Raw genomic sequence first — 13,837 nt, forward strand, 5'->3', positions numbered from 1 at the left:
CAAAATGCACTTTTGTGCGCTCAAAATATGATCTTTCGCACGCAGAACTGTGGCAGAAATGTAAGCCCATAAAAACGCATCATTGTCTACAATTGTCTAGAATAATCATTTCAGCCCTACCTCACACAAGTATGCAAACTCAGACATATAGCTATGTGAGCGCAATTAAAAAAACGTGTTAACTACTACTGTCATACTAGAGCAAGTGTTTAAAGAGAATCTCACTAAGCTAGTTAAGTTAGTCAGTAAACTGTCAACATGTTTATAGCCTGAATAACACATCTAGTTGGTTATTAGAAGGTAACTACCACCACAGCAATGTGAGAAATCATGCTGGCAATACCTCAGCATTCTTGCCTAGATTTTTGTTCATGCACGGGCCTTGTGTTTCTGTCCTTAGCTAGTGATTTTGTTTTTATTATTATCGTTACCGGTAAATGTATTTATTTTTGTTATCTGCACTTCTAATAACGCTGCTATTTCAAAACTGTTCTGCACACAGTGAAAAGCAGCTTTGTTTTGCTTCATTTGTCTGCCTTTAATTTGCATCTTATTTGAATGAGCTCATTGAGCAAACAGAATGACATGCTTTTTTTCAATTAAATGCTGAAATTAATAATACCTGGCTTTGTTGCCAGTGTCCATGAGATCGGCAATATCACTGTAGTTGGTAACTGCCATTTTGGAGAGGTCTTCTACGTAAGGGCCCATTATCGGGTGCTCTCTGACCCTCAAGGACCCTTTGCTTTTTGGGTTCAGCAAGTCCCGAACCCGCTCACAGTAAATCTCCATATATGAAACCTAAAAAAATAGACATGGAATGATATCAGATCTTTTATTGACTGTATAATGCATAAGGAGTCGCTCATTTTATTTCAGAAACTGTTGTTTAATCTGAACTCGCATGCTTTATGAGGCCATTCTCGCAGTTCTTGTAACACTGTAAATGCACTCGAGCATACCTCAACAGAGAAGGACAGGTCAGGGTCAGTGTTATCTGCCGTCTGTCTGAACAAATCCTCACACATCTATGGGGAAAAAATGAAACACAATGAGAGAGATGAGAGCTCGACTCGATTCAATCCAAGTATAGAATTAACCAATAACTACTTCAAGTAGTTGAAGTAATTTCTATTAGTACCTCTGACGAGCCATCCATTGTGTCGCGCTAATTTTGTTGTGTTGTGGAGATTTCACTGTGTTGTGCACTACTGGGCCACCGTACAGCTCTCAGCTTTCAGATTTTTGTCATTTTGTAAGAAATTCAAACAATGAACACTGTTGGTGGCTCTTTAACGTAGGCCTGGGCGATAAAACGGTATCGATATGTACACCTTTTTCGATAACGATATAAAACATGTTTGATATAGTGCACGATATAGGCACGTGCTATGAGTGACGAAAGACAGCACACACAAACATGAACATGAGTGCTGTGCCTGTGACGAGGAGATTAAAAATGAATATTAGTCGAATTTAAAATAAACATTTGCATTTGAATGCAAAAATAGTACAATCAAATGTTAGGTGTGCGTCATCAGTGGAGCGCGAGATGCGGTGGTTATGATGTAAGTGATGTTGTAGTTTAATGTTTTGTTAGTCTAGCCCACGAGACGCGCCGCTGCTGCGTTATTCATTCAAAATATCAGAGATATATAGTAGCTCAATGCGGAGAAGATCTTGAATGGGTTCACACAGAACGCATATTCAGCACATTTTTTTAGACGGACAAATATGACTGCTGCACTCGCATCTCACACAAGAGATGAATAGAAAGTCATGCAAAGTTAAAACAGTTTAAACTTTTAGAAAACACGTCACAAATTTGTGAAGGTTTATTCCTTTTCACTGCGTCTCATGTTTTTAAATGCAGTCTGTGTGATGAGCGATTCGGCTCTTTGTATTAAGCAATGCATAAATACGTGATGCTGTTTTGTTTATAATCGTTTGTGCAATTTATGAAATTATATTTGATTAATATGAGTTAATTTAGACGTTTTTTTATAGACAGTTACTTCCTTGTATCTTAACAATTGACATTTTAATGTGCTGCATTATTTTGCTCTTTGCGCCCTCCTGTGGCCTCGGGAGACATGACAAAAGTTTAACCTATTTAATCTGCATATAAAACATTAGAAATTAGATATTTGTTTAATTTTAATTTTGTGTTTGACTGTTAAAAAAAAAAAGTGTTGTTTGTCTCAAATTGAGTTAATTTAAAAAATACACTGGTTAAATGTAAAAAAAAAAATCTATTGCTCTTGGTTTTAAAAAAGGTTATAAAAAATGTCAATAATTATCGATACCGAACGATATGAAACATTATATCGTTGATACATTTTTTAGCCCTACTTTAACGTGTGGTGACAGATCACTGTAGTGCCTCAGTTCAAGCGGCTCGTGAACCGATCATCTCTTCCTCTTGACTAGTTATACCACGAAATAAACATTAGTGAACATCAGAAGCTATCTTGTTTCGACCGCAGAAAGACGTCAATACACACCATTTTTTTAAGTTCAAGTTCGGCGTTATGACTGGTCCGGTCGCCTGTCAGTCAAACTCCCGGAAAAGGGTCAATTATCATTTATCAATTATACACAATCAATTACGTTTGCACACAAGCCTCAAGTATACTTATTGCATGACTCTCTGAAATACTTGATTCTGATTGGTCAAATCAGGGCTTTCGGCAGTCTGATAATTCCTAATGGAGTGCAACTGTCCACTATTTCAGCAGCCTTCCTTCTTGGTTCCTATTTATTTTTTCCCATGACGACTTTAATACAGTCTTTGTTTTATCAGAAATTCCTCTGTTAAACATGATTTAAAATTAGCTGAAACAATGCAAGCTGATGGATTCAACAAAAGCGTACGTCATCGATTAACAACCACAACAGGTCTGTTTTTAAGGTTTAGAATTTATCACTAAAAATCCTCTATGGAGAAAACAAAAAGGGATTTTTATTGTTTTATCAACTGTTGACCGTCGTTTATGGAAACCCTATAAATCAGGTCGCTCATCGGCATAAATGAAACTGATGCTAACTTTTATACCTCTTGTATCACAGACGACTTACAAACTTAACTCTTACATCTCAATTATCAACTGTACTGAAAATTAAACAGAAGGACCTAATATTATAGTAATACTGTCGTAGTGATTTAATTTTGTATACGCATGCACGCACGCACGCACACACACGCATACACGCATACACACACACACACACACACGCACGCACACGCATGCATGCACACACACACACGCATGCATGCATACACACACACACACACGCATGCATGCATACACACACACTTTTCCCATGACGACTTTAATACAGTCTTTGTTTTATCAGAAATTCCTCTGTTAAACATGATTTAAAATTAGCTGAAACAATGCAAGCTGATGGATTCAACAAAAGCGTACGTCATCGATTAACAACCACAACAGGTCTGTTTTTAAGGTTTAGAATTTATCACTAAAAATCCTCTATGGAGAAAACAAAAAGGGATTTTTATTGTTTTATCAACTGTTGACCGTCGTTTATGGAAACCCTATAAATCAGGTCGCTCATCGGCATAAATGAAACTGATGCTAACTTTTATACCTCTTGTATCACAGACGACTTACAAACTTAACTCTTACATCTCAATTATCAACTGTACTGAAAATTAAACAGAAGGACCTAATATTATAGTAATACTGTCGTAGTGATTTAATTTTGTATACGCATGCACGCACGCACGCACACACACGCATACACGCATACACACACACACACACACACGCACGCACACGCATGCATGCACACACACACACGCACGCACACACACGCATGCACGCATACACACACACACACAAACGCACGCACGCACACGCACGCACGCACATGCACACACACGCACGCATGCATACACACACACGCATGCACACGCATGCATGCACACACACACACGCACGCACACACACGCATGCACGCATACACACACACACACAAACGCACGCACGCACACGCACGCACGCACATGCACACACACGCACGCATGCATACACACACACGCATGCACACGCATGCATGCACACACACACACGCACGCACACACACGCATGCACGCATACACACACACACACAAACGCACGCACGCACACGCACGCACGCACATGCACACACACACACATGCACGCACACACACGCACGCATGCATACACACACACGCATGCACACGCATGCATGCACACACACACACGCACGCACACACACGCATGCACGCATACACACACAACACACACACACACACGCACGCACACGCACGCACGCACACACACACACGCACGCACACACACGCATGCACGCATACACACACACACACACACACACGCACGCACACGTATGCACGCACACGCACAATATTATATATGTACACTTTTTATAAAAATATTTTACTTAAGTCATTATTTAATGTCCACATCATTATTTATTAGTGGAGTACTGGTGTAATATGCAAAACATAATTTTAAAGTGGTCATGACATGCCTTTTTATTATTTTAGTACTGTATGTTCCTTGAAGTTTACTTATACCTTTAGTAAGTTTTTTGTAGAAAAAACAGCCACATATTTGTTAAACGGCTGGTTTTGGTGCCATCAGTAACTTCATGCAATGTAAGATGACACACAGGTCTGAACTGGGATGGGGTGCGTTAAATGCGTATATATATATGCTTCACAGGCTGTGAAAAGAGCCAAGTACACAATAATTTCCTTCAACCTTTCCAAACTTCAACGTCTAGATGGCAGTGAGCAGAAAACGGCTGTCTAAAGCACACACAGATGTGCCACAGCGACATACAGCTGTGGTTAGAAATGAACATTACAAATTGCAATCCTTCAGAATTGAGTCAAAATAGTGATGAATAGTCTTTTCCTCTCACCACTATTTTGAGTGCACTGCATGCTCTGGTCGGCAGTGATGTAGCTTTTTTAGTAAGGACGGATATTTAACTTGATGTTAAAAAAATTAAAACAATGCACGGATCTGGATCAGTATTGCCCTCTTTAAAACTCAGATTGGCGTAATCAACTTCAGATGGGTGTAAAAGTGAAACTCCAGTGAGTAGCGTCATTAACAGGAAGCCAAAGGCCCCAGCAGAATAAAGCACTGCTGCGTAACAATGAGCACCGCTGCCTTGAGCTCACACAGCTCAGTGTTTGTGCTGGAGGGGGTCAAAGCAAACAGACTGTCAGCCCGGCAGATTCTTCAGAAAGAGAGAGAGAGAGAGAGAGAGAGAGAGGTGGTGAATGCAAACAGCAGTCTGTAGTGGAAGAGAGAGTGAGGTGGAAATGCTGTGTAGAGGAAGACGGGAATGTGAGGTTTGGCAGCTGCCGCAAACGACAGGATTTTACAGTGGTTCAGGACTGTGTTTTCCAAACTCTCAGACATTTCCCCTGTTTCAACGTGTGGGTGGAGACAAGTATTTTTGGATATGACCATGGAAAAGTTCATGGAGAGTAACTAGTAAAGGATGGAGCGAGATTTAACAGCGTCATATCATGAGAACTCGAATTATCCTGGATCTTTAGGGTTAGGGTAGGGTTAGAGTGTGTGTGTGTGTGCGTGCGCGTGTGTGTGTGTGAGAGAGAGAGAGTGTGTGTGTGTGAGTGAGTAAGTGTGTGTGTGTTGCACTCACATGTGCTCTTGTCCTGCATCTGGATCACACACTTGGCTCCTCGGTTTATCTCTCGGCTGTTGAAAGGCCGCACACGCACCGCCACCTTCACCGAGGAAGACGCCATGATGACTGCTGGCCAACCTACTCAGCACCTGAGTCACAAGTGAAGCAATGGTTAACTTACAAACGATATTCATGAACCACTCGTGAAATGCTGAGAAATAACATACTCTATTCTTCAACAGTTTAAGCCATTTCTCAGAGTGCAAAACTAAAGAATGCACTACAACTGAATACAGAAATTTAATAAACAGTACTGCGTTATGACCAAGAGGTCAAAGTTTTGCTGGTTGGCATGACATTAGCCCATGCTGTTAGATGCTGTAACTATCTGGCTACAAAAAGCATTTATCGCCATTGAAGGCCATTCAAACTCAGCCAAATATTCAGACTAAATACATACCATTATGTGCTTTAAACTCAGTTTTCTATTGTAAAACAAACTTTTGCTAAACTCTAAACACAGTTCTCTACATTACACACATCATTCAAAACTGACAGCTCTTTTATTTCATTTGGGAAACACTGTCATTTAAACGCCACACTCACGATCACTGACCTACAGCCAGTGATCATGTGTGAAAACACTATTTTTATTATGTTTTTTAAACACTATTTTTACCCCCTTGCATTTCTGTTAACGGTGTACATATAGGTGATTATAAAAAAAAATTATTTATTTTTTACCAAAAAAAAAAACCAAGCAGATAAAACACTAATAACGCGGTTTCAGAAAAAAAAACTCACGTGATCCACGCAAAGTGCGTACAGGCGCCACATAAAAAAAAACGTGAGGTAAACGCAGTAACGCATAGTTAGAGATAGACACGGAACATACATGAATTATGAAGCCAATTAGTCATTATTTCATAAGACAGAGCGTGACAGAAACAGTAGATCCTGAGGAGGATATGGAAGAGGAGGGCGACGAAAACGTAAAAGAGGGACCAAGCGGCGATAACGGTCCATCCTTCACTGCTGGTAGGAAATTCAATTTTTTAAAAACCAGCATATGCTGGTTAGGTATGTTCTGACGCTGGGATGCTGGTTTAAGCTGGTCCTTTGCTGGTTTATGCTGGTCATGTGCTGGCAAAGGACCAGCATAAACCAGCAAAAGGACCAGCATAAACCAGCATCAAAACATACCTAACCAGCATATGCTGGTTTTTTCAACAGGGATGGCTCATTTTTTAGGACAACTTAATGTCCTGCAAGTACTGCAGAGGACAGAAGCAAGTGGGCAACTCGGCCTTTGTTAGCGGCAACCCTCATTTTAAACGAGATACAGAAACACGGTAAATCGCGAAGGCATGCACTCTGCAGAGATGCGTACATAGCACGAGAAAACAGGATCGGCAACCATGCAGGCAGCTGTAAGAAGGCAGGTGCTGCTCTCTGAAGAAGAAATAAAGATGACAGCGGAAAATAAAATTTAATATTGACAGCCTTTGTGAAGTTTCTCAAAACATACCTAACCAGCATATGCTGTTTTTTCAACAGGGATGGCTCATTTTTTAGGACAACTTAATGTCCTGCAAGTACTGCAGAGGACAGAAGCAAGTGGGCAACTCGGCCTTTGTTAGCGGCAACCCTCATTTTAAACGAGATACAGAAACACGGTAAATCGCGAAGGCATGCACTCTGCAGAGATGCGTACATAGCACGAGAAAACAGGATCGGCAACCATGCAGGCAGCTGTAAGAAGGCAGGTGCTGCTCTCTGAAGAAGAAATAAAGATGACAGCGGAAAATAAAATTTAATATTGACAGCCTTTGTGAAGTTTCGTCCGCTTATTACCCTACATAAGAAAAACGGAGTGGACATAAATCCAACATATGACAACGATAAAAGGTGTGCAGAAATGATTGGACAAATTGCAGACCAAGTCAGGGACGCGGGAAGTAACTTAGGGATGCTGAGGGGGCTGCAGCACCCCCTGTTTTCACATGGATGCAAATGCAATGCCAAGTTTGTTCATTTTAATTTATTCCGTTTTAGCATTTAATAATTTATTTGTAATGATCTCTGAAATGTAAATTGTAAGTGGGCTATAATAAACCCATGTTACCTTTATAAACATGATTCATTTTACTTGTGATGTTTTCTATATGGGATGATTAGCCTAATCCTCATGAACACGTGACGCTGGCACGTGGTATCAGACATGAACTGTACAGAATGCGAACAAGATTAACTTTAATACAAGGAGATAACGGCGCAAAAGCGAATTTCAGATTTTTTTTAAATGCCCATCCCAGCAAAAACTTTCCAAAATCGGCATCCAATCGGCACCCTTCACCCAATACGGACACACACAGCACCCCCGACTGAAAACTTCTTCCCGCGCCCCTGAGACTTTAAGAATTTAGAACCAGGAACTACTTTATTACAGATGTTCAGTCAGATCATACAGTTCATACATTTTAAATTAAAAAAATATTAAATACTGTTTAAAGAGACAGCTGTTGAAATAAATCAAAGAGAACCTAGTGTACTTATTGTTTTCAAATAAATGAAATCACTTTGCTTTTAAAAGTCTCCTTGTATCCCTTTATTAGGTAAAACACATTATTTAATACATTTTCATTGCGCCCTTAAAATTCTTTAATGTGCTCCTAAATTTTTCAACTTAGGAGCACATGTGCTCCTTCTGAAAAAAGTAAGCGTCAAGCCCTGCATATTGTGACTTTAATTGGGATTATTGCAAATATTAAACCAAACGAAAGCACTATCCACTTTTATCATCACATTATGGAAATCCTCTGCATTCTCACATTATTTCCCTATTCCCGTGTGTCATCACTAGTTCCCGACCGGTGGACAACACGGTGCAGGTGAGAGTCTGGCCTGCAGCCAACGAGCCGTGTACACTTGTCAGCTGAAGAGAAATCTCAGAGATGCACACTACCTCAGGACATTATCACCACCTTTAACTACAACAAAAACATGGAACACCCACTGTTGCTGTAATAGAAGATAATTACTGCAGCAAAACGCATGAAACAAGCAAACAACTGCTATCACTTTCCTTTATTTAGTTTTTTATCCATATGACTTACAAAAGGAGATGTCAGGCAGAATGATGTCATTCAGTTACATTTTCATTTAGCTAATTAAACGGTGAATGAGAGAGTTTCTCTGACATCTCATCTTGTGTGCCAAATATATTTATTTGTATAAATTAATTGTATAATAATTGTAATTCAAAAGCTGAAGTGATTACCTTTATTTATTTGTTAGAATATATATATATAGATAGCTCAATATTTTAACTAATTGCAAAAGCTGAATAATAAAAGTCTACTGATTAATCAGTAAAATAATCGACGATTAATCGATTAATCGGTCTAAATAATCATTAGATTAATCGATTCTCAAAATAATCGTTTGTTGCAGCCCTAATTGGTAGCACATACTGTTTGTCGCAATCAAAACGCAATCACATGCTGTTATGCACAGGATGCAAACGCACAGAAAAGTTTTTAGATTAGCTTTAAAAAAAAGTTTGTAGCTATCTTGGCTAGTTATCTAGCACCTGAGTTAAAGGAATAATTCACTTAATAGTAAAACTTGCTAAGAATGTTCTCACCCTCAGGCTGTTTACGTAAATGAGTTTGTTTCTTCATCAGAACAGATTTCACACCATATCATTACTCGCTGTACTCAGAACCGACGTGGCTTGATGATTCACGACGAGGCACTTTTGTTATTGATCTAAACTGAACCAGAACTCACACTGACTTGAGCTAATTAATGACACTATTGTCTTTTAGAGCTGCTTTACAGGAGAATCCGAATCATCTCCTTAGTTGAGTTTCCATAATTGATTCTGCTATTTTCCTGTTTATCACTGTGACGCTGCTTCGACACAGTTTGTGTTATATAAAGCGCGATGGAAAGGTGAACTGACTTGACTTTCCAGACCCTTCACCCTCTCTATTCCTCTCTGGTGGAATGAGCTGCCAACCTCCACCCGAACTGCTGAGAATGTCACATCTTTCAAGCAGCAGCTAAAGACACACCTATTCCACAAGCGCTTAACCACCCCACACCCATAAACCAATGCACTTATTACACATAAAGGGAACGCAGTTTTCTTCTCTGCATTACTCCAGCTCGCTTCCTCATCTAGTTGTCTAATAAACCTGCCATTGAGGATTATGAATAGTGCTGGCTCTTTTACTTCTCATTTTGAAGTTGCTTTGGATAAAAGTGTCTGCTATGTACACCATATGGACAAAAGTATTGAAACATTACACCAACAGGTACTTTAATGACATTGCATTCTAAATAAACAGCCATTCATATGGAGTTGGTTCCCCTGTGCAAATATAACAGCTTCTGCTGTTCTGGGAAGGCTTTCCACAAGATTTTGGAGCATTTCTGTGAGAATTTTTGCCCATTCATCAAGTAGAGCACTTGTGAGGTCAGGCAGTGTTGTTGGATTAGAAGCCCTGGTCGAAATTTCAGTTCCAATTCATCCCAAAGGTGTTCATTGGGGTTGAGGTCAGGTGTGCAGGCTGTGTGCAGACCTTGCTTTGTGCACTGGGGCTCAGTCAGGCTAGAATAGAAATGGCCCTTCCCCAAACTGTCCCACAAAGTTGGAAACATAGCATCATCTAAAATGTCTTGCTATGTTATAGTATTAATATTTCCCTTCACTGGAAGTATGAGGGGCCCTATCGCAACCCCTGAAAAGCAGCCCTGTACCATCATCCCTCCTGCACCAAACTTTACAGTTGGCACAATGCAGTAGGACAGGTAATGTTCTCCTGGCATCCAAATCAGACTACCAAACAGAGAAGTGTGTTTCCACTGCTCCGGAGTCTAGTGGCTGCTTTACTCCACTCCATCTAACGCTTGGCATTAGGGATGTAACGATTCGCCACGAGCCGGTTGAAAATCGATACAAATATGTGATGTTTCAAACCGGTTGAGATGTTAAACGAATCGTCGCATTGCATCGTGAGTTGAGTGAATCATTACATCCCTACTTGCATGGCATTGCACTCAATGGGGCATTGAAACCCATTCCATTAAGCTCCAGCCGGACAGTTTTTGTGCTGATTTTAATGTCAGCGGAAGATTGTAACCCTTCAGATATGGAATCAGCAGAGTGTTGGCGACTTTTACGCACCATGAGCCTCAGTAAACTGCATGGCTAGTTACTTCATTTTATACAACGGTGGCAATGGGTCTGTTTGAAATAGCTGAATTCAATAATTAAGAGGTGTGTCCTAATACTTTTGCCCATATAGTGTAGGTGTAAAAGTGCTTCAGGTTATGGAACAGAACAATAACCTGATCATAAAAATCAGATAGAATTACAATAATTGTAAAAATGCTAATATTGTTAATATAATGTGCATCCCTACATCATATTTTATTCCCACACTTATTTTAGTCCTCTGTTGGGTTACTGCACATGCATGTTAGCCATTGTAAACACATTCCAGTGTATTTCAGGCATCAGCAGCTTGGTATGAACGGACAGTATGGACTACTCAGCAGTGCACCCTGAGGGATTGTGTGTGTGTGTGTGTGTGTGCACGTGCGTGCGTGCGTGCGTGTGTCATATGTAGAAGTTGATCTGCAGTCATATGTACAAGTTTGAATACACATGAACAAAAGCTGTCTGTTGATACTGTACTCGAGGTGAAAAGAAGGTTACACAAAACAGAAAGAGTGAAGAAAAAAAGGCTCAAGTAAAATTAGTTTGTGAACCATGTAGAGGCTATCCTGAACGCATATCCAGCACTCAAAGATCTGCATTACAATCAGGTTACAGGAACAGAGCTACACCCTTTAGCTCAGACAACAGAGACACATGCTCTGCCACTGTGACACAGCCCGCATTACATTCATAGTCTGCATTACACACATATTGCTGGCTTATGCAACCGCAGCAGGTGACTGGGCGTCTCTGTCAGCCAAGCAGTGCATCTAGAGTTTCACACTCCTGACTCATACACTGAAATGAGATTACATACTGCAGATTGTGCCATACTTGTATTAGTCTGCTTACATGTGTGCAGAAAAATATTAAGCATCCAGTGTTCCAGTCTCTCTCTCTCTGACAAATATGTAAGACTAGGGATGTCTCCGTTAAAAGTATCATAAAAGTAATCAATTTTTCTTTCAAGCTACAATACAGCTCTCATGAAGTCTTTCTTGACTTCTTTTGTTAACTGCTTGAAGTCTTTTGCAGATCTCAAATTTAATTCCCCTTCGCATGCATTCAAATGTAATTCATGAAGACGCGCTGCACCATGTTTGCTCTCAAAGATTCTGAACAGCGCTGGTTTTCACGTCACTCCACCTTTTGTGACACGTGTGTGTGTGTGTGTGTGTGTGTGAGTGTGTGTGTGTGTGTGTGTGTGTGTGAGTGTGTGTGTGTGTGTGTGTGAGTGTGAGTGTGAGTGTGTGTGTGTGTGTGTATGTGTGTGTGTGAGTGTGTGTGTACAGCTATCTTTGTGAGGACCAGGAAACCTTTGACTTTTAGACCATCGGATTGAGGACAAAGAGAGTAAAGTGAGGACTTTTTGGCCATTCCTCACTTTCTGAGAGCCCTTTAAAGGCCTGTTTGAGGGTCAAGACTTGGTTTTAGAGATCAGGTTATAGCTGGGTAAAGGGCAGGTTTAGGGTAAGGGTTTGGGTGAGGTACTTAGTTCTAATGGGTAGGGTTAGGGTAAGGAGCTAGAGACTGCATTGTGTCAATGAATGTCCTCACAAAGATAGATGTACAGGTACATGTGTGTGTGTCCTGTAATAAAGTCCCAAGCAGACAAGCGGCTGCAGTGCAGATACAGGCGTGCAAACGCAGTTCTCAATTAAAGTGCCAGAGACTGAGGCTGAGAGTATAAACAGATCATCTGAGCAAGCCAGACGCAACACGTTACACACAAACAATAAAAAAGAACGAGAGAGAAACATAAATACATAAAGTGCATCAATACACCTGAACTAGAACTGAGATAAGAAAATATTATTTCCCTCTCGTAACCTCAGCAATATCATGGCCACAGTCAGGAAAACAATCCTTCTTGCAAAAAAGTACTATGGTATACCACGGTACTGAAAATATACCATTCTATTTATATGGTACTTTAAGGAATGCCATGTACCTTTACTGTGGCACATGTCCAAAAAGCATGGTATAACTATGGTGGAAGTCCAAAAACAATGGCATTACTACGATATCATGTTCAAAACACAATACTCTCACTTTCTGTATGCAGTCAAATCAATCAAGCGGTGCTGGGGGCCAACAGCATGAATCAAACCAACTCCTTGGTCATTAAATATGAGTGATATTGACAGAACGATCAGATTTAGCACTCTTAGGGAAACATGAACATGTTTAGTAATTATCATTTAAATCTAGCTGATTTTTAAACTGCTTGTCATAAATCAACATCTCAGGGACATTTTATGGGGTTTCAAATCAGAATATGTACTTTTTGTAATGAACATTTTCATACTTGTCTTCTGTAGAGGACACCAGGACAAACGGCTGTAAATCCGGCATTTTGGGGAAACACAACAATAAATTATAGATCAGTATTCCTATGAAATATCCTTATGAAAATGCTGCCAAGTTATTACTCCCAGGATTACACTTCTTTTTTCATTACGGTTTGCCCACATTAATATGCAAATCAGATGCAATGTATAGAATGGGAAAACCAATTTATGGAGATTTTACGCACATATTCCATAAAGTACGGTAGCATATCAGATCATTATATTGTTCATAACACAGTTGAGAATAATCTTTATACAAACTTTGGCCTAAAAACAGCCTGAAACATAAAAACTGATCGGTGAATGAAAAAAATATAACATTGTTTTTGCCTATACATTTTTTTAATAACTTAGTCCTGGCGTCATCTACAAAGGACATAGAATAAATTATGAATAAAATGTTTTTTCTCCATTTGTTTTTTATGCTCTAACCAATGTAATGACAAAACTTTTTTTTATGATTCAATTTAAGGGGGTCTGAATACTTTCCGTACCCACTGTATATATATATGTATTGACTTCTGTTGTTATCTATTGTATATAGAAACCTATATATATATAGAGAGAGAGAGAGAGAGAGAGA

This window comes from Sinocyclocheilus grahami, unplaced genomic scaffold (assembly GCF_001515645.1).
Source record: "Sinocyclocheilus grahami isolate Dianchi unplaced genomic scaffold, SAMN03320097.WGS_v1.1 scaffold618.1, whole genome shotgun sequence".
NCBI classification, from domain to species: Eukaryota; Metazoa; Chordata; class Actinopteri; order Cypriniformes; family Cyprinidae; genus Sinocyclocheilus; species Sinocyclocheilus grahami.